This window comes from Aethalodelphis obliquidens, unplaced genomic scaffold (genome assembly GCF_003676395.1).
Source record: "Aethalodelphis obliquidens isolate GAN/ISIS:26980383/991018 unplaced genomic scaffold, ASM367639v1 scaffold11, whole genome shotgun sequence".
Classification (NCBI taxonomy): Eukaryota; Metazoa; Chordata; class Mammalia; order Artiodactyla; family Delphinidae; genus Aethalodelphis; species Aethalodelphis obliquidens.
In genome coordinates this window covers 4,353,332-4,376,633 of record NW_020837955.1, presented here as the reverse complement: position 1 = coordinate 4,376,633, position 23,302 = coordinate 4,353,332, and the positions used below count along the sequence as shown (strand labels likewise).

General features: G+C 35.7%; 1 protein-coding gene and 1 long non-coding RNA gene across 17 annotated transcripts in view; one reads left to right on the top strand and one right to left on the bottom strand.

Moving 5' to 3' along the window:
• Positions 1-23,302, bottom strand: part of PCDH15 (protocadherin related 15) — a 718,778-nt gene that overhangs the window by 617,686 nt on the left and 77,790 nt on the right. The window lies entirely within an intron of this gene.
• Positions 3,229-21,508, top strand: LOC113623147 (uncharacterized). Its single transcript, XR_003433796.1, has 4 exons — positions 3,229-3,238; positions 3,870-3,872; positions 15,631-15,635; positions 21,425-21,508. It is a non-coding gene; the product is annotated as an uncharacterized LOC113623147 (long non-coding RNA).

Sequence of the window (23,302 nt, the reverse complement as noted above, 5' to 3'; positions counted from 1 at the left end):
GTAACCATAAATTTGTTTTCTAAGTCTCTGAGTCTGTTTCTGTTTTATAAATAAGCTCATTTGTATCATTTTTTAGATTCCACATATAAGTGACATCATATGATATTTGTCTTTCTCTGTCTGACTAATTCACTTAGTATGATGATCTCCGGGTCCATCCATGTTGCTGCAAATGACATCATTTTTTTTTATGGCTAAGTGATATTCCATTGTATATGTATAACACATCTTCTTTATCCATTCATCTGTCAATGGACATTTAGATGGCTTCCATGTCTTGGCTATTGTAAATAGTGCTGCAGTGAACATTGGGGTGCATGTATCTTTTTGAATTATGATTTTCTCTGAAGATACGCCCAGGAGTGTGATTGCTGGATCATATGATAGCTCTATTTTTAATTTTTTAAGGAACCTCCATAGTGTTCTCCATAGTGGCTGTACCAATTTACATTCCCACCAACAGTGAAGGAGGGTTCCCTTTTTCCACACCCTCTCCATTATTTATTGTTTGTATATTTTTTGATGATGGCCATTCTGACTGATGTGAGGTAATATCTCATTGTAGTTTTGATTTGCATTTCTCCAATAATTAGCAACATTGAGCATATTTTCATGTGCCTTTTGGCCATCTGTATGTCTTCTTTGGAGAAATGTCTATTTAGATCTTCTGACCATTTTTTGATTGGGTTGTTTGTTTTCTTATTACTGATCTGCACGAGCTGTTTGTATATTTTGGAGATTAATCCCTTGTTGATCACTTCATTTGCAGATATTTTCTCCTATCCTGTGGGTTGTCTTTTCGTTTTGTTTATGGTTTCCTTTGCTGTGCAAAAGCTTTTGAGTTTAATTAGGTCCAATTTGTTTATTTCGGTTTTAATTTTCATGACTCTAGGAAGTGGATCCAAAAAGATATGCTGCGATTTATGTCAAGGAGTGTTCTGCCTATGTTTTCCTCTAAGAATTCTATAGTATCCGGTTTTACATTTAGGTCTTTAGTTCATTTTGAGTTAATTTTTGTGTATGGTTTTAGAGACTGTTCTCATTTCCTTCTTTTACATGTAGCTGTCCAGTTTTCCCAGCACCACTTATTGAAGAGACTATTTTTTCCATTGTGTATTCTTGCCTCCTTTGTCATGGATTAACTGACCATGGGTGCATGTGTTTATTTGTGTGCTTTCTATCCTGTTCCATTGATCTATATTTCTGTTTTTGAGCCAGTACCATACTGCTTTGATGACTGTAGCTTTGTAGTATAGTGTGAAGTCAGAGAACCTGATTCCTCCAGCTCCATTTTTCTTTCTTGAGATTGCTTTGGCTATTTGGTGTCTTTTGTGTTTCCGTACAAATTTAATATGTTTTCTAGTTCTGTGAAAAATCCCATTGTTAATTTCATAAGGATTGCATTGAATCTGTAGATTGCCTTGGATGGTATAGTCAGTTTTACAGTATTGATTCTTCCATTCCAAGAACATGGTATATATTTCCATCTGTTTGTGTCATCTTCGATTTCTTTCATCAGCATCTTGTAGTTTTCAGAGTACAGGTCTTTTGCCTCTTTGGGTAGGTTTATTCCTAGGTATTTTATTCTTTTTGATGCAGTGGTAAGTGGGATTGTTTCCTTAATTTCTTTCTGATCTTTTGTTGTTAATGTATAGAAATGCAACAGATTTCTGTGTGTTAATTTTGTATCCTGCAACTTATTGAATTCATTGATGAGCTCTAGCAGTTTTCTGGTAGCATCTTTGGGGTTTTCTGTGTATAGTATCATGTCATCTGCAAACAGTGACAGTTTTACTTCTTCCTTTCCAACTTTGATTCCTTTTATTTATTTTTTTCCATCTCTGATTTTTTGTGTCTAGGACTTACAAAACTATGTTGAATACAAGTGGTGGGAGTAGACATCCTTGTCTCGATCCTGATCTTAGAGGAAATGCTGATAGATTTTCACTGGTGAGTATGATGTTAGCTGTGGGTTTGTCATATACAGCCTTTATTATGTTGAGGTATGTTTCCTCTGTGTCCACTTTCTGGAGAGCTTTTTTTTTTTATCATAAATTGGTGTTGAATTTTGTTGAAAGTGTTTTTGCATCTATTGGGAAGATCATATGCTTTTATTCTTATTTTTAATCTATTTTACTTATACCCTTTTCCTCTATGTGGCTTAAGAAAACCTTCCTGATCATAAGAACACAAGGTTATTTTTCTAAAATTTCTTCAAACAGTTTTAGATATTCACCTTTCACATATAAATAATGGATATATTTGGAACTGATTCTTGTAATTGTTTAACAAAAGTTGAACAATTTTCATTTTCTGTATGAGAAATCAATTATTTGTAATAATTTATGGAAGAGTTAATCACATCCTATTGATATACAAATGCAACCTCTGTTTATACCTTTATTTGTTCATGGTAAATGTGTGGTTTAGGTTTTGCACCTTTCATTTGGTTTCTTTTTGGTCTTTCCCTGCACTAATATCACATTGTTTTATTTACTACAGCTTTAAAAATGACAGGTAGGTAAAATCTACCCATCTTATTCTTCTTCCTTAGAAATTTCTTGATGGATCTTGATTGTTTTCCCCCTCTATCTAACACATTTAAGAATCAGGTTGTCAAGTTACAGAAAAAATAGCTATTGGAATTTGGATTGTAATTGTAATTTATTTATAGATTCCTTTCTATACTGATAGCTATTGGTTTTTCCTAGACAGTATAAATATTATGTACATCTCTTCATACTCCATTTAAGTTGTCTTTAATGTCTTTCAATAAACATTATCAATTTCCAGATAATGATCTTGCTCATATTAGATTATTTTTTGGTAACTCATACTTCGGTCAGTATTTTAAATGTAATCCTTATTATTACATGTTTGTTGCTTCTGTAAAAAAACACAAACAATTGAATTTATCATATTGATTTTCTCCTGAGCAACCTTGCTTCACATGTTCGTTAATTCTTATAATTTGTAAATTACTGTTTTTTAAAATACCTGCAAAAGTCAGTAGTTACTCTTCCTTTTTAAACCAAATTATTATATTTTTCTTGCTTTTATGCTCTAGCTTAGCCGCCAATAAAATGTTGAATGAAAGTAGTGAGTTGCCATCCTATTCTTCATCCTGATTTTGAAGATAATTCTTACATTGATTTAGGCTCTTTGTTATCAAGTTAAGGAGGTTCCTTTCTATCTATTTGAGCCTGAGGTTTTCTGCATAGGGCAGTTTTATCTGCTGGTTCTAGAATTCAAGTTTTCTACTTTTTCATATGTTGCTATCTATAATTAATATTTTTCTAGAAATGTACCTATTCCCCCAATGTTCTCAAATTAATAACATAAATTTTTCATAATATCTTCAATTAAAAATCTTTTAATATCCCTTGAAAGTACAGTTTCTTCCATACAATTCTTGCTATTAATTATTTGCCTTCTCTTTTGTTTCTCTTTATTTTTTTCTTGCTCATTTTGGTCATAAATTGATCAAATAACTAATTTTTAGTTTATTATTTTGGTATTTTCTGGTCTTTTAAATTTCTATTTTCTTTGGCAGTATTCTCAATTACACACACACATACACTCACATTATTTCAGATGAATGCTTAACTCATTTTCAGACCATCAGATTTTCAGATGTTCTTAATTTCAAATATAAGCATTTAAGTATATAAATTGCCCTCTACATACTTTTAAAACTATATTCGAAAAGTTTTGAAAATTAAGTTTTGCTATCATTTAGTTGTAATTATCCTCTAATTATGATCGCTTCTTTACCCATGGATTATTTAGAAGATAGGTCAAAAATTTACAAGTGTATTTAATTTACATTACTTTTGTTACTGAATTATGAAATGTTTTGTTGATCTCAGAGAGTGTGGATATACTAATAGATTTTATTTTAGTTTACTGAGACGTGCTTTAATGCCTAGCACATGGACAATTTTTAATTTTAATTTCATGGATTATTAAAAATAGCATATGGTCTACAACTCTTTGGGTGCAGCCTTTTCTAAATGTTCGTTAGACATTTATGTTAAAATATTCTATATCCTATTGATAGTGTGTGTATTGATCTATCAATTATTAATAGGTATGTGTTTAAATCTCTTACTACAATGGTCAGTTTGTTCATTTCTTTTTGTGTTTCTCTGAATTTTCTTTATATATATATATATTTTGAATTTTTAATTTTTTCTTGTTTTTTGGCTGCATTGGGTCTTCGTTGCTGCGCACAGGCTTTCTCTAGTTGTGGTGAGCAAGGGCTACTCTTCATAGCGGTGTGCAGTCTTCTCATTGTGGTGGCTTCTCTTGTTGTGGAGCATGTGCTCTAGATGTGTGGGCTTCAGTAGTTGTGGTGCGTGGGCTCAGTTGTAACTCGTGGGCTCTAGAGCACAGGGTCAGTAGTTGTGTCACACGGGCTTAGTTGCTTCATGGCATGTAGGATCTTACCAGACCAGGGTTCGAACCCATGTCCCCTGCACTGGCAGGCAGATTCTTAAACATTGCACCACCAGGGAAGTCCCTCTTTATATATTTTTGAGCCATGCAGTTAAGTTCATGAATGTTTAGAATTGCTACACCTTCATAGTAAATTGAACTTTTTTTTCCCCCAACTTTATTGAGGTATAGTTGACAAGTTAAAATTGTATATATTTAGAGTGTGTAGCATGGTGATTTAGTATACTATCAGTGTGAAATGATTATGACAATCAAGTTGTATATTTCAAATCACTCTGTAGTAGCCATCTTTATGGCTAATATATTTTTGCCTAATTCTTCATAACTTAGTCAACACCAGATTTTATCTTCCGACTCCTATAAGCATTTAATACTCTTTAAATCTTAATTTTTTTAATTGAAGTATAGTTGATTTACATTATTGTGTTAATTTCATTTGTACAGTAAAATGATTCAGATATAGATGTATGTGTGTGTGTATATATGTATATACATACATATGTATATATTTTTTCTTCAGGTATTTTCCATGATAGTTATTAAATATTGAATATAGGTCCCCATGTTATACAGTAAACCATTGTTGCTTATCAATTTTATGTATAATGGTTTGTATATGTTAATCCCATACTCCTAATTTAGCCCAACCCCCTCCCTTTCCCCTTTAGTAACCATAAATTTGTTTTCTATGTCTGTGATTCTATTTCTGTTTTGTATATAGATTCATTTGTATTATTTTTTAGACTGCAAATAAGAGATATCATTACATATAATAGATATCATACAATATTTGTCTTTTGCAGTCTGGCTTCCTTTGTTTAGTATGATATTCTCTAGGTCCATCCATGTTACTGCATATGGTAATATTTCATTCACTTTATGGCTGAGTAGTATTCCATTCTTTATCCATTCATCTGTTGATGGACACTTAGGTACACAGTATGTCATCAAATCTTGAAATACTAGAACAACTAAATACCTATGGAAACTTGAAAACCTTAATTTTAGCATAGGTCAATATACCAGTAAGTATTTTGTTACCTACTATATCCAATACAGTGTTAAATTCTGTGGTGGATATGAAGTATAATTCATGATTCATACTATACTACCTAAGTAGTCACAATCTAGTCGGGAGGAAAAACAATAATGAAATATACAAAAGGGTATGTGCTAAATTGTGTAGTGCAGATTACAAATGTGCTGGTTTATTTATTTTTTCCATTTTTTTAAAAAAACCTTGACATATAGTTGATTTAAAATGTGTTAGTTTCAGATGTACAACATAGTGATTCAGTTATTTGTTTTCAGATTATATTCCATTATAGGTTATTACAAGATATTGAATATAATGTCCTGTGCTATACAGTAAATCCTTATTGCTTATCTATTTTTATGTATAGTAGTTTGTATCTGTTAATCCTGTACCCCTAATTTGTCCCTCCCCTCCTCCTCTCCCCTTTGGTTATGACAAGTTTGTTTTCTGTGTCTGTGAGTCTTTCCATTTTATATATAGATTCATTAGTATTAACTTATAGATTCCACATAAAATTGATATCATATAGTATTTGTCTTTCTCTGACTCACTTCACTAAGTATAATATTCTCTAGGTCCATCTATGTTGCTGCAAATGGCAATATTTCATTCTTTTTAATGACAGAGTACTATTTTGTGTGTGTGAATATATATGTGTGTGTGTGTGTATTATAATATATATACCACATCTTCTCAAACCATTCATCTGTTGATGGGCACAGGGTTGTTTCCATGTCTTGGGTATTGTGAACAGTGCTGTCATGAACATCGGGGTTGCATGTAGCTTTTCGAATTCTAGTTTCCTCCAGATATATGCCCAGGAGTGGGATTGCTAGTTCATATAGTAGCTTTATTTTTAGTTTTTTAAGGAACCTCCATACTGTTTCCCATAGTGGCTGTGATAATTTACATTCTCATCAACAGTGTAGGAGGGTTCTCTCTTCTTCACACACTCTCCTGCATTCACTATTTGTAGACTGTTTGATGATAACCATCCTGCCTGGTGTGAAGTGATACATCATTGTGGTTTTGATTTAAATTTCTCTGATAATTAGCAATGTTGAGCATGCTTTCATGTGCCTGTTGGTCATCCATATGTCTTCTTTTTAGGTCTTCTCATTTTTTGATTTTTTTTTGTTTTGATATTGAGTTGTATAAGCTGTTTGTATATTTTGGCTATTAACCCCCTGTTGGTTGCATAGTTGGCAAATGCTTTCTCCCATTCCATAGGTTGTCTTTTCATTTTGTCAATGGTTTCCTTTGCTGTGCAAAGCCTTTTAAGTTTGATTAGGTCCCATTTGTTTATTTTTGCTTTTATTTCTTTTGCCTTGGGAGACTGATCTGAGAAAATATTGCTACAATTTATGTCAGAGAATGTTTTGCCTACGTTCTCTTCTGGGAGTTTTATGGTGTCATGTCTTACATTTAGGTCTTTAAAGCATTTTGAGTTTATTTTTGTATATGGTATGAGGAAGTGTTCTAATTTCACTGATTTACATGTAGCTGTCCAGCTTTCCCAACACCATTTGCTGAAGAGACTTTTCTCCATTGTACATTCTTGCCTCCTTTGTCAAACATTAACTGACCATAGATGTGTGGGTTTATTTCTGGGATCTCTATTGTGTTCCATTGATTTGTCTGTTTTTGTGCCAATATCATGCTGTTTTGAGTACTATATCTATGTAGTATTGTCTGAAGTCTGGAAGGGTTATGCCTACTGCTATGTTCTTTTTCCTCAGGAATTCTGGGCCTTTTGTGGTTCCATATAAATTTTAGGATTATTTGTTCTAGTTCTGTGAAAAATATCATAGATATTTTGATAAGGATCATGTTAAATCTGTAGATTGCTTTTGGTAGTATAGCCATTTTAACAATATTCTTGCCATACCAAAGCATGAGATATTTTTCCACTTCTTTGAATAACCTGTGGTTTCCTTTATTAATGTTTTATCGGTCTCAGTGTATAGGTCGTTCATCTCCTTGGTTAAGTTTATTCCTAAATATTTTATTTTAAGGATTTGATTTTAAAATGTATATATATTTTTAACATTCCCTTCATGATATTTCATTGTTAGTGTAAAGAAATGCAGCAGAGTTCTGCATAGTAATCTTGTACCCTGCTACCTTGATGAATTCATGTATTCCACTAGATTTTGTGTGGAGACTTTAGGGCTCTCTATATAGAATATCAAGTCATCTGCAAGTAGTGACATTTTTACCTCATTCCTTCCAATTTAGATAATTTTTCCCCTTTTTCTTGTGTTGTTGTTGTGGCTAGGACTTCTAATACTATGTTGAATAGCAGTTTTGAGAATCAACATCCTTGTCCTTTTCCTGAATTTAGTGGGAAAACATTCAGCTTTTCACCATTGAATATTATGTTGTCTGTGGGTTTGTCATAAATAGCTTTATCATGTTGAAATATGTTCTCTCTATATCCACTTCGGTGAGAGTTTTTGTCATATATGGATGTTGAAATTTGTCAAATGCTTTTTATGCATCTATTGAGATGTTCATGTGGTTTTTGTTTTTCCTTTTGTTAATGTGGTGTATTACATAGACTGATTTGTGTATGTTGAACCATTGTTGTGACTCTGGAATGAATCCAATTTGATCATGGTATATGATTCTTTTTATGTATGGTGGATTCAGTTTGCTAATATTTTGTTGAGAATTTTTGCATCATAAGATATTGACCTGTAATTGTGTGTGTGTGTGTGTGTGTGTGTCTTTTTCTGGTTTTGAAATCAGGGTGATAGTGGCTTCATAGAATGACGTGAGGAGTTTTTCCTCCTCTTCTATCTTTTGGAATAGTTTGAGAAGGATTGGTGTAAGTTCCTTGTATGTTTGGTAGAATTCCCCAGTGAACCTGTTTGGTCCTGGACTTTGTTTTGCAGGGAGTTTTGTTTTTTGGTTTTTTTTAAGTTACTGATTCTATTTCACTTCTAGTGATCAATCTGATCAAATTATCTGTTTCTTCTTGACTAAATTTTGGCAGGCTGTATGTTTATAGAAAATTGTCCATTTCTTCTAAGTTGTTTAATTGGTTAGCATACAACTGTTCATAGTATTTTCTTATAATTTTTTTTCTATTTTTGTTGTATTAGTTGTTATCTTTCTTCTTTCATGTCTTATATTATTTGGGCCCTCTTTCTTCTTGGTGAGCCTGGCTAGAGGTTTGTCCATTTTATTTATCTTATCAAAAAGCAGCTCTTCTTTTTTTTTTTTTTGCGGTACGTGGCCTCTCACTGTTGTGGCCTCTCCCATTGCGGAGCACAGGCTCCGGACGCACAGGCTCAGCGGCCATGGCTCATGGGCACAGCCGCTCTGCAGCATGTGGGATCTTCCTGGACCAGGGCATGAACCCATGTCCCCTGCATCGGCAGGCAGACTCTCAACCACTGCACCACCAGGGAAGCCCAACTCTTCTTTTTTTATTGACCTTTTTTTTAATCCCTATTTTATTTCCTCTCTGATCTTTATTATTTCCTTCCTTCTGCTGATTTTGTGTTTTGTTTGTTCTTTCTTTAAGTTCTTTTAGGTGGTCGATTAGGTTGTTTGAGATTCTCCTTGTTTTTTGAGGAAGGTCTGTATCTCTATGAATTTCCCTCTTAGAACTGCTTTTGCTGCATCCCATAGATTTTGTAAGGTCGTGTTTTCATTGTCATTTGTCTTGAGGTATTTTCAGATTTCCTCTTTGATTTCATTGTTGACCCATTGGTTTTTTAGTAGCATGTTGTTTAGTCTCTATGAGATAAGTTTTTTCCCGTGTTCTTTCTGTGTTTTATTTCTAGTTTCATACCAACGTGATCGGAAAAGATGCTTTAAATAATTTCTATCCTCTTAAATTTGTTGAGGCTTGTTTTGTGTCCTGGTATGCAGTCTATCCTAGATAATGTTCCATGTGCATTCAATAAGAATGTGTATTCTGATTTTGTGTTTTGTTTTGTTTTGGGTTTTCTTGGATATAGTGTCACATACATATCAATTAAACCCAGCTGTACTATTGTGCCATTTAAGATTTCTCTTGCATTGTTGATTTTCTGTTTGGAAGATCTGTCCATTGATGTCAGAGGTGTATTAAAGTCTCCTGCTAGTATTGGATTCCTGTCAGTTTCTCCCTTTATATATGTATTTAGGTTTTATATATTTAGGTGCTCCTATATTGGATGTATATATGTTAATGAGTGTAATATCCTGTTCTTGTATTGATCCCTTTATTATATTAGTGTACTTCCTTGTCTTTATGGGCTTTGTTTTAAAGTCTATCTTATCTGAGTATCACTATGCCTGCTTTCTTGTCATTTCCATTTGCACAAAATAACTTTTTCCATCCTCTCACTTTCCACCTATATGTGTCTTTTGCACTAAAGTGAGTCTGTTGCAGGGGGCATATTGTACATTCTTGTTTATTTCTTGTAATCTAATGTGCCACTCTGTCTTTGATCAGAGCATTTAGTCCATTGACATTTAAAGTAATTATTAGTAAGTATGTATTTATTGCCATTTTAAACCTTGTTTTCCAGTTGATTTTGTAGTTCTCCTTTGTTTATTTCTTCCTTTTGTTTTCCTTTTGTAGTTTGATGGTTTTCTTTTGTATTATGCTTGCATTCTTTTCTTTTTGTTTTTTGTGTATCTATTTTGATTTGTGGTTACCCTGGTTTTCAAGTATGTTAACCCATAACTATGTCTACTGGCTTTAGACTGATAGTCATATAAATTCAAACACATTCTAAAAGATCTACATTTTTTTACTCCCCTCCCCTACATTTTGTGATTTTGATGTTCTATTTTACATGTTCTTGTTTATCCTTTTGCTGTTAATTGCAGTCATAAATGCTTTTACAAACAAAATTGTTTGATTTTTTTTAAATCTATGTACTGGCTTATTTAAGTCACCTTCAATCCTTTTATATATGTGCCTTTCCTATTGTGATATTCTCTTTCCTATAGATTCTCCTTTTATATTTAGAGAAGACCTTTCAATATTTCTTTTAGGATAGGTTTAGTATTGGTGTATTATTTTATTTTTGCTTGTCTAAGACATTCTTTATCTCTCCTTCAATTGTAAATGATAATCTTGCTGGGTAGAATATCCTGGGTTGCAGGTTTTTCCCTTTTAGGACTTTGAATATATCTTACCACTCCCTTCTGCCCTGCAATATTTCTGTAGAGAAAACAGTTGATAGTCTTGTGTGGGTTCCCTAGTAACTGACTCTTTTTCTTTTACTGCCTTTAGAATAATCTCTTTCACTTTTGCTGTTTTAATTATGATATGTCTTGGTGTGGGTCTGTTTAGTTTCTTCTTTTTTGGGACCCTCTGTGCTACCTGTAGCTGGATATGTTTCCTTCTTTAGGTTGGGGAAGTTTTCAGCCACAATTTATTCAAAAACATTTTTTTAATTAATTAATATATTTATTTAATTTATTTGACTGCACTGGGTCTTTGTTGCTGTGTGCGGGCTTTCTCTAGTTGCAGTGAGTGTGGGCTACTCTTTGTTGTGGTGCACGGACTTCTCATTGTGGTGGCTTCTCTTGTTGCGGAGCATGGGCTCTAGGCATGTGGGCTTCCGTAGTTGTGGCTCGTGGGCTCTAGAGCGCAGGCTCAGTAGTTGTGGTGCATGGGCTTAGTTGCTCCGCGGCATGTGGGATCTTCCTGGATCAGGGCTCAAACACGTGTTCCCTGCATTGGCAGGTGGATTCTTAACCACTGTGCCAGCAGGGAGGTTCCCAAATACGTTTATGAACCCCTTCCATTTTTCTTCTCCTTCTGGAACCCCTGTTCATAGGTTGGTATGTTTTATATTATCCAATAGATCTCATATGTTGTGTTCATTTTTTTAAAATTTGTCTTTCTCTCTGTTGCTGATTATGTGATACCCATTGTTTTATCTTCCAGATCACTTATTCATTCTTCTGCATTGTATTCATTGCTTTTAGATTGGTTTGTATCTCAGCAATAGAGTTGTCCGATTTTTTTCTTTTTTTTGCGGTACGCAGGCCTCTCACTGTTGTGGCCTCTCCCATTGCGGAGCACAGGCTCCAGACGTGCAGGCTCAGCGGCCATGGCTCACAGGCCCAGCTGCTCTGCGGCATGTGGGATCTTCCTGGACCGGGGCACAAACCCGTGTCTCCTGCATCGGCAGGCGGACTCTCAACCACTGCGCCACCAGGGAAGCCCAGTTGTCTGATTTTGATTGATTCCTCTTTATATTTTCTAGTTCCTTGTTAGAGTGATTTGCATTTCTTTCAACACTCTTTCTTAATTTTTTTTAGCATTTTTATTACCTCCTTTTTGAACTTGGGGTCTGGTAGACTGGAGAGGCCTGTTTCTTTGTTTATTCTTTCAGGGTATTCCTCTTGTTCTTTTAATTGGGTGTAGTTCCTCTGCTTTTGCATATTACTTGAATTTCTCTGTGTCTATGAATTTAGGAGAAACAGTTATCTACTGTTATCTTAAATGGGTGTTTTTATATGGAAGGGTCCCTGGGTAGACTGTATGAGCCCAATATATATATTTTGTCATTTTACTGAAGTTTATTAAGATACATTTTTTAATATACAGTTAAATTTACCTTTTTGTGTACAATTCTATGAAATTTGACAAATTTCAGTTGTGTACAGTTGTGTAACCACCACCACAATCAAGATATAGGACAAGCCCAATATTTTTGATGTGAAGTCTGTTTTTGATATGAATGCCTGCCGTATTTTTCCTCTTAGTGTGCTGGCCATTATCCACTTGATATAGAGGGTATTGTGTGTTCAGAGACTGCCCTGCCTATTAAGTGAGGCCTCCTCTTTGTTCTGTGGCTGTCGCAGCCTTATCAAGGGCAGGGTATGCTCTCCAGTTGTTGGAGTAGAAGCCTTGAGGGTCAAGTCTGATGAGGCTCCATTGCTCTTAAGTGTATGCTCTCTCTCCAAGGAGGTGAGCTCTGAACGAAGTGAGGCCTGTGTTGTCACAGGGAACCTATGTGCTGCTCACGCAGGCAACCATGGTTTTGCCCAGAAGCACCTCATGGTTGTGTTCCTTTCTCTGTTGTATTCATCCCAGATCTAGTGCATGGCTGGCACTGAGGGCCAAGGTATTGTGGCTGCAGGAATCAATGTGGCTGTGATGCCTTTCCACCTCAGATTGAGCTTCAAGCTGTGGTGTGAGGTGTATGGAACAGGAATGCTACCACTGGGAAAGGAACAACTGCTTATTCCTCCCCAGGTGCTGCTGCCAGGATGTACAATTCTGTGATGCTGCCCACCACCTCGTGTGGGAGCCAACAATGTCTGCCACTGCAGGACACGCCCCCACTGTGGGTGGGAAGATTATGGGTTCAGACATGAGTCCCACCCCAGATCCAAGCCCTTGCAGTGAGCACACTGACAATGGGTCTTCTGTGGTGGACCTGCACTCTGCCCTGAGTGAGTGCACTAACAATGGCAACCTGGACCATACTCCAGGCCCTCTGGGATGCCATTGTGAAGCTAGATTGAGCTCTCTCCCAGGGCTCCTCTGCCCGAGTTTCAGTGCCTAGCTGCTGTGCATACTAGCAGCTCTGCCTGGTGTGTGTTTTGGTCTGGGAAGTGCAGTGAGGTGGAAGCTGTCAGTGCTTGTCTCTCTCTACCCTGATTGCTAGCAAGCCAGTACTCACACACTCCTCACAAGCAGAGTCCAGGCCTCTCCCTATACACTCTCTGTTTCATCAAACCTCTGGCAGACAGGGGGGTTTCACAGAGGAAGGGTCTGCTGACGTGGATACTCCCTTCTTACCACTCCCAGGGGTTCCAGTCCCATCCTGATGCCTTTTTTTTTTTTTGTCCTACCCAGTTATGTGGGGATCTTTCTTGCAGCTTTGATTGTATAAGAGATCTTCTGCCAGTTTCTGGCTTGTTTTCTATGAGAATTGTTTTACATGTAGATGTAATTTTTGGTGTTTGGAGGGGAATGTGAGCTCAATGGCCTCCTACTCTGCCATCTTGAACTCCATGCTCAAAAGTCTTAAAATCTTAAAACACATAATCCACACCATTGGCAGTTACTCCAAAATAAATGTGGGCTTCAAAGTTGGTTATGTTAGTAGACTCAGTGTTTTCTTATTTTATCTGGCCTTAGGGTGATTTTATCTATTCCCTCATGTCACCACATTAAAAAAAGTTTTGTTTCATTTTTGTTATCAGCATTTTTACTGAGTAATGTTCTGAAATTCCAGTCAGCCACAATCCTGGAAATAGAAAGCTCACTGTTATTTATTACAGTTTCCAATATGAACTCTCTGTAGCTAGAAAAAGAGTATTTGTGGGCATTAGAATATAAACCCTATTTCTGTTAAGCCAGTTGCATTCAATTAGATTATGTATAACTTAGATTTGGAAAACTCTCTTTGGCCATTTTCCTTTAGAACCAGTGATCGCTCGCTCTTTTTCTTGCCTTGAGTGTGTGTGTATGTGTGTGGTGGTGGGTGGGGGGTGCCAGCGCTCAGTGTTTTTGTTTTCTGTTGAACTGCAACTAAACTTGAAAATGGCCTTATGTAAAAGTCACTTAATGATGCAAAGCCAAGACAGATTTCTTGCTACATCGATTTTCTATGACAATACCTAAAAATGCAGGATAGCTAATTATCCAAGAATTTTTAAGAAAAAAACTAACCATTTTTCAAGTATATGAATTTTTTAAAAATATTTTTTGAATTATAGTTGATTTGCAACATTGTGTTAATTTCTTCTGTACAACAAACTGACATACACACACACACACACACACACATTCTTTTCCATATTCTTTTCCCTGATGATTTGTCACAGGATATTGAATATAGTTCCCTGTGCTATACAATAGGATCTTGTTATTTATTCATCTTATATATAATACTTTGCCTCTGCTAATGCCAAACTCCCAGTGCTTCCCGCCTCTACCAAGCACCCCCACCCCGACCCCCAGCAACCACAAGTCATTTATCTATATCAGTGAGTCTGTTTTGGTTGCGTAGATATGTTGATTTATGTCATATTTTAGATTCCACATATAAGTGATATCATATGGTATATGTCTTTCTCTTTCTGACTTACTTCACTTAGTATGACAATCTCTAGGTCCATCCATGCATGTTGCTGCAAATAACATTATTTCTTTTTATGGCTGGGTAATATTCCACTGTATGTATGTGTGTATATATACATATATACATATATATACATATATATATATATATATGTATATATACACACCACATCTTCTTTATCCATTCATCGGTTGAAGGACATTTAGGTTGTTTCCATGTCTTTGCTAATGTAAATAGTGCTGCTATGAACATAAGGGTGCATGTATTTTCTGAATTATAATTTTGTCTGGGTATATGCCCAGGAGTGGGATTGCTGAATCATATGTCGACACTATTTTTAGTTCTTTGAGGAACCTCCATACTGTTTTCCATAGTGGCTGCACCAACTTACATTCCCACCAACAGTGTAGAAGGGTTCCTTATTCTCCACACCCCCTCCAGCATTTGGTATTTGTGGGCTGTTTTTTTTTTTTTTTTTCCGGTACGCGGGCCTCTCACTGTTGTGGCCTCTCCTGTTGCGGAGCACAGGCTCCGGATGCGCAGGCTCAGTGGTCATGGCTCACGGGCCTAGCTGCTCCATGGCATGTGGGATCTTCCCGGACCGGGGCACGAACCTGTGTCCCCTGCATTGGCAGGCGGACTCTCAACCACTGCACCACCAGGGAAGCCCTGTGGGCTTTTTAATTAAGGCCATTCTGACTGTATGAGGTGTTACCTCATTGTAGTTTTGATTTGCATTTCTCTAATAATTAGCAACATTGAGCATCTTATCATGTGCCTATTGGCCATCTGGATGTCTTCTTTGGAGAAATACCTATTTAGGTCTTCTGCCCATTTTTAGATTGGATCTTTTTTTGTTGTTGAGTTGTATGAGCTGTTCGTATATTTTGTAGATTGAGCCCTCGGCTGCATCATTTGCAAATATTTCCTCCCAGTCTGCTGATTGTCTTTTCATTTTGTTTATGGTATCTTTTGCTGTGCAAAAGCTTGTAAGTTTGATTAGGTCCCATTTGTTTATTTTTGTTTTTATTTCTATTGCCTTAGGAGACTGACCTAAGAAAACACTGGTACGAGTTATGTCAGTGAACGTTTTACCTATGATCTCTTCGAGGAGTTTTATGGTGTCATATCCTATGTTTAAGTCTTTAAGCCACTTTGAGTTTATTTTTCTGTATGGTGTGAGGGTGTGTTCTACCTTCATTGACTTACAGCAGCTGTCCAACTTTCCCAACAACACTTGCTGAAGACACTTTTCCCCATTGTATATTCTTGCCTCCTTTGTCAAACATTAATTGACCATAGGGGTGTGGGTTTATTTCTGGGATCTCTATTCTGTTCCATTGATTTGTCTGTTTTTGTGCCAATACTACACTGTTTTGATTACTGTAGCTTTGTAGTAGTGTCTGAAATATGAGAGGGTTATGCCTCCTGTTTGTTCTTTTCCTTCAGGATTGCTTTGGCAATTCTGGGTCTTTTACGGTTCCATAAAAATTTTAGGATTATTCTAGGTCTGTGAAAAATGTCATGGCTAATTTGATAGGGTTCATGTTAAATCTGTAGATTGCTTTGGGTAGTACATTTTAACAATATAAATTCTTTCAATCCAAGAGCATGTGATATCTTTCCATTTTCTGAATCATCTTTAATTTCCTTTATTTAATATTTTATTGTCCTCAGCATATAAATCTTTCACCTCCTTGGTGAGGTATATTGTCAAGTATTTTATTTTTCTGGTGCTACTTTAAAACGGATTGTTTACATTCCCTTTCTGATATTTCATTGTTAGTGTAAAGTAACGCAACTGATTTTCGTATGTTAATCTTGTATCCTGCTACCTTGTTGAATTTGTTTATGAGTTCTGGTAGTTTTTGTGTGGAGTCTTAGAGTTTTCTATATATATATATATATATATTATCTGCGTATAATGACATCTCATCTGCATATAATGACATCTCATCTGTGTATAAGGATTGGTGTAAGTTCTTCTTTGTATGTTTGGTAAACTTCTCCAGTGAAGAGACATCTGGTCCTGGAATTTTGTTTGTAAGGGGTTGGCTTTTGTTTTATTTTCCCTCTAATTACACATTCTATGTAATTTCTAGTGATTGGTCTGTTCAAGTTATCTATTTCTTCTTTATTCAGTTTTGTTGTGCTGTATATTTCTAAGAAGTCCATTTCTTAAAGATTGTCAAACTTGTTGCATATAATTGTTCATAATACTGTCTTTTTTTTTTTTTTTGTATTTCTGTGGTATCTGTTCTGATTTCTCCTCTTTCATTTCTTATCTTGTTTATTTGGGTCTTCTCTCTTTTCTTCTTGGTGAACCTGGCCAGAGGTTTGTTCAACTTTATTTACTCTTTTAGAGAACAAGCTCTTGGTTTTATTAATTTTTTCAAATTTCTATTTTATTTATTTCCTCTCTGATCTTTATTATATCCTTTCTTCTCCTGACTTGAGGTTTTGTTTGTTCTTCTTTTTCTAATTCTTTTAGGTGGTGGGTTAATGTTTTACTTGAGATTTTTCTTGTTTCTTAAGGAAGGCCTGTATCACTATGACCTTCCCTCTAAAAATTGCTTTTGCTGCATCCCATAGATTTTGTATGGTTGTATTTTCATTGTCATTTGCCTCAAAGTATTTTAAAATTTCTTCTTTGATTTCATCACTGACCCATTGTGTTTTTAGTAGCATGTTGTTTAGTCACCATGTCATTGTTTTCTTGTTTGTTTTTTGTTTCTTTTTTTCTGGTTTCTTTTTCTGTGGTTGATTTCTAGTTTCATGCTTTTGTGGTCAGAAAAGATGCTTAAAATAATTTCTATACTCTTAAATTTGTTGAGATTTGTTTTGTGCCCAAGTATGTAGAGGATGTTCCATGTGCACTTGAAAAGAATGTATATTCTGTTTCTTTTGGATTTAATGTCCTGGAGATTATTCTATTGTATTAGTTAGGATCTCTGTTGCCTTATTGATTTTCTATCTAGAAGATCTATGCAGTGATGAGTGGGGTGATAAAGTTTCCTACTATTATTGTATTCCTGTCAGTTTCTCCCTTTGTGTCTGTTAGTATTTGTCATTTGTATTTGGGTGCATATATGTTGATGAGTGTAATATTCTCTCCTTGTATTGATTTTTTTATCATTATATAGTGTCCTTCTTTATCTTTCTTTATAGCATTTGTTTTAAGGTCTACTTTCTGATACGAGTCTTGCGACCCCTGCTTTCTTGTCATTTCCATTTGCATGAAGTATCTTTCTCCATCTCCTCACTTTTAATCTATGTGTGTCTTTTGCCCTAAAGGGGGTCTCTTGTAGGCAGCATAGTGTAGGCTCTTGTTTTTTGCTTTAATCCAATCTGCCACTCTTTGTCTTTTGATTGGAGCATTTAGTCCATTGACATTTAAGGTAATTACTGATAGACATGTATTCATTGACATTTTACTCCTTGTTTTCCCATTGATTTTATATTTCTTCTTTGTCCTTATGTTTTCCTTTTTGTTTTTCCTTTTGTGGTTGGCCTATTTTTCAAGTATGTTAACCCCTTCCTATATCTACTTGTTTTGGACTGGTAGTCATATAGCCTCAAACATATTCTAGAAAAAAAAATTACGTTTTCTCTACCAACTCTTTTCTCTGTGTACGTTGGCCATTATCCCCTTGATAAGAGGTGTGACTGATATTGTGGTGACATGAGCCTGCACTAGATATTGAGTGGGGCCTCCTCTTTGCTCTATGGTTATCACTGTCCTGCTAAGGCAGGGTCTGCTCCCTAGTTGTTGGAGTAGAGCCTCCAGCTCCCTTTCTGAGATGTTTTTATGATCTGCAGTGCGAGGTCACCAGGATTTGGAGCACTCATACTGGGAGAGGAACCACTGAGTATGCCTCTACTGGAGCAGTACACCTGTGGGTGTGCTCTGTTGTGTCACCTTTCACCTGTTGTGTGGGCTCAAAAGTACACTGTTGTTCATACTGCTCTCAGCCCCACCTCAATCCACCTTGTGTGTGTGTGTGGGGGGGGGGGGCCAGTACTCAGTGTTTTTGTTTTCTGTTGAACTGCAACTAAACTTGAAAATGGCCTTATGTAAAAGTTACTTATGTGATGCAAAGACAGATTGCTCAGTACATCAATTTTCTATGACAGTACCTAAAAATATATGATAGCTGAATTATCCTAGAATTTTTTAAGAAAAAATCAGCATTTTTCAAGTATATGAAGTTTTAATAAGGATAATGCGATTCGTCTTTAAATACAATGCAAATTTACATGAGACCTCTAATTTGTATTGGGTGGTACAATTAAATTCATGTTTTAAGAGAAAATTCAAAATTTCTCTGTTTAGAACAAGTTAACATTAGTCCTGAAAAATGTTTTTAACATTACAGAGGTAGTAAACATCAAAAGTCTTTAAATGCTAAAGAAAAAAACAACATATGGACACAAATATAAACAGGAAGTGTGGGGACAAATTTGAATCCATGTTGAATCAAAGTATTTGCACTGTGTTTGCAAGAAAACAAGATGTACTAAACCAAATAAATAGAATGTTACTCTAGAAATCAAATATCAGCTACTTTTAATATATTTATGCTTTGTGCATGATTGCATAAACCTAATGTTTAGAAATCATAACCATAGAGAAACATTGAAATGAATTAAAACAAAACAATTAGAAGATGGCTTAAAAGAATAACTTGGGGACAAAATATAATAAATACCTAGATTTTAGAAAATCTTGACACCAAAATTCAGTTTTTACTTTGGTATACTACAATGCGTCAACATCCTGAGTAACACAAATCACTTTCTCTTGCTTAGAAAATGTTCATAAACTGATTGACTTTAAAGCACAGCAGGCTATGATTTTCACTATTGTGTGTACTTCAATTAGATTTTTAAAAATATTTCATCCCCATTGTCAGGAATATCTTTCAGTTTTCCTCATTTACACGCACTTCAGAAATAGTATGTTTCCTAGAAGAATATAGTACAAATGTATTTTGAACCTGAAAAATAATTTGAGCTGACCTATGCCCACAAATAGAAATTAGGAACTCACTTATTTTAATATTTGTAAATTTCTGTCAAATCCTGCACAGCATATTATTAAAGATAAAGCATGCTTACAATTTGAAAGAAATGTTACAAAATATCATTTGTACTTTCCCTTTCAGCCACATCAATTAGAGCTTCCACTAAATCATTTCAGGACTCATGTAACTTGACTACTTTGACACCAACTACTATTCTCCCATATTCCCCAGTACAAATATTTTAAGTTAGAAATAAGTTAGAAATACTTCAGAATCTTTTGAAGATTCTGGCTTGTATACAATTCTGGGTATTTGATTAAACTCTTTCCTTGTAGAATGTTCTCTCCTCTACTCTCTATAAGACTACACCTGTCTATTCTTTATGTACTAGCTCCATTTAAAAATCTTTCACAATTGGAGAAAAGTAAACGATTATTTTTAATTTATAGTTCAAGAGAAGGCGGCTCATACACATGAAGCAAATTTCCCATTGTTACAATGATTGTAAATGGCAGAGTGAGAAGTCAAGCCTCTATCTGACATATGTGTCTATGCTCTCTCATGAAACCCTTTACTGACATTATCAGTTCTCTATTTCTAAAACTTTTCTGTAATTATTAATATATTACAGGCATTAAACCATATTAATTAAGAACACAGTCTCTGTACTAGTTTGCTTGGATTTGAAGTTCAGCTGATTACTTACTCCTTGTTTTGTCTTGGGCAAGTTATTTATGTAATCTGGGTCTCAGTTTCCTTATTGTAAAAAGGGGAAAATAAGAGTATCTACCTCAGGGGGACCAATCAAAATGGTGGAGTAGTAGGACGTGGGGCTCACCTCCTCCCACAGATAGATCAAAAATACATCTTCATGTGGAATGAATCTCACAGAATATCTACTGAGTGCTGGCAGAACACCTCAGACTTCTGAAAGAGCAAGAAAATCTCCATGTAACCTGGTAAAAAGAAAGAAAGGAATAAGGACGGTGGTCCTGTGCCCCTAGGAGGGAGCTCCGAAAGAAGAAAGTATACCACACCGTGGGAAGTCCTCTCACCAGTAAGGAGATCAGCAGGGACAGAGGGGGAGCTTCGAAGCCTCAGAAGAGAGCACAGCAACTGGTTTGCAGCAGACAGAATGGAGAGAGGCCTACACAACTGGTCAGTGCATACTAGGGCTGGGTGCTAAACCTCGGAGTTTGGAGATCAGACCAGGGGAGAGGACTGGGGTTGGCTACACAGAGACAGCCTGAAGGGGCTGGAGTCTGGGGTGACTGCAGCTGAGGTTTTATGTGGAGGAAGGCTGGGCCCACCTTAAAGGTGAGGTGCCATTGTTGGGGGGCATGCAAGGGGAGGGTTGGCACCCACCATAGCAACCTCTCTTGCCATGTGCACTTTCAGGTGACACGACACCACCTACATGAGCTCTGGGAGCAGTCACAAGCTGCTACCGCCAAGAACCCCAGGTTCTTGGCACCAGCCACCACATCTGCCCAACCCCTGTCAAGGGGATAATGAACAGCACACATTGAGGAAAGTGGCAGCAGGCACCCATACTAAAAACAGCCCTCACACCAAAAATATTAAACCCAGACAAGCTACACAAGGATACTCCCACATATAAATAGCTCTCCAAGACCACAGTTGATAGTCATCTCTCCTAAACTTACAGAGTAAGAGAAATATAAGTAAAATGAGGAAGCAGAGGAACCACTCCCAGTTAAAAAACCAAGAATTCCCCTGAAAGAATGGACAATGAAACACACACACCTCTCCAGTCTAATAGACACCAAGTTCAAAAAGGAACTATAAAGAGGAGCCAAAAAAATTTAAAAACCTCATCTGCAGCACAAAAGCTGAACTAAAGGCAATGAAGAATAGCAGAATGAATAATGCAGAAGACTGAATAAGTGATCTGGAGATAGAATAATGGAAATCACTCAATCAATCAGAAGAGTAGACAAAAACCCAAATGAAAAAAATGAGAACAATATAAGAGACCTATGGGATAATATATAGTGTGCCAATCTGTGCATAATAGGGATTCCATAAGGAGAAGAAGGAAGGGGATTGAAAATGTATTTGAAGAAATTGTGGCTGAAAATGTCCCAAAACTAAAGAAGGAAACAGATATCCAGCTACAGGAAGAACAGAAGATCCCCAAAAAGGTGAACCCAAACAGAGTCACACTAAGATGTATTATAATGGCAAAAGTTAAAGAGAGGATTCTAAAGGCAACAAGAGAAAAACAAAGAGTTAATTACCAGGGAACCCCCTTAAGGCTATCAGTTGATTTCTCTACAGAAGTAAGAGAGTGGCAAGATATATTCAAAATCAAAATCTTGAAACGGAAAAATCTGCAACCTAGAATGCTTTACCTAACAAGATTATCACTTATAATAGGAGAGAATTTCTCAGACAAGTAAAAACTAAAATAATACATCAATACTAAACCTATCCTAAATGAAATATTGAAAGGTCTCCTCTGAATACAAAAGAAGCAAGAATTTATAAGAAAGAAAAAAATCACTATTGGAAAGTAAATCACTTAAATAAGCCAAGTACTTAAATAAGCCAAGTACACAGGTGAAAACAATGATAACCACGATGAACAGCAAAAGGATGAACCTGAAGATGTAAAAGAGGACATCAGAATCATAAAATGTGAGGGAGGAGAGTGAGAAAATGTAGATTCGTTTTTAGAATGTGTTTGAGCCCATATGACTATCAGTCTAAAGCAAGTAGATGTAAGAAGGGGTTAACATACTTGAAAAACAGGGTAACCGCAGATCAAAAACATACAATAGATTCACAAAAACTGAAAAAAAGACACAAGCATAAAATAAAAGGAAATCATCAAACCACAAAAAGAAAAATGAAGAAACACAGAATCAATGGGAAAACAAGGTTTAAAATGGCAATAAATACATACCTATCAATGATCACCCTAAATTTCAATGAACTAAATTCTCCAATCAAAAGACACAGTGGCAGAAAAAAAAGCTTACAACATGCTGCCTACAAGAGACCCACTTTAGGGCAAAGGACACACATAGATTGAAAGTGAGGGTATGGAAAATTATATGTCATGTAAATGGAAATAAAGCAGTACTCATATCAGACAAAACAGACTTTAAAACAAAGTCCATAAAGAAAGAAAGAAGGATGCTATGTAATGATTAAAGGATAAATACAAATACAAGAAGATGATTTTACACTTGTCAACCTACATGCACCTAATATAGGAGCACCCAAATACATACAACAAATACAGACGTAAAGGGAGAAACTGATAGGACTACAATAATAGTAGGAGACTTTAACACCACACTCACATCAATGAACAGATCTCCTAGACAGAAAATCAATAAGGCAACAGAGATCTTAAATGATAAAATAGAACAGTTAGACTGAATTGATATTTTCAGAATATTACATTCAATAAATACATATTATTTTCAAGTGCATATGGAATATCCTCTAGGATTGACCATATACTGGGGCACAAAACAAGCCTCAGCAAATTTAAGAGTATAGAAATTAATCTCAAGCATCTTTTCTGACCACAAAAGCATGAAACTAAAATCAACTACAGGAAAAGTAATGAGAAAAAAAATGATTACATGGAGACTAAACAACATGCTACTAGAAATACCAATGGGGCAATGATGAAATCAAAGAGGAAATTAAAAAATACCCTGAGACAAATGAAAATGCAAGCATACAAAATCTAC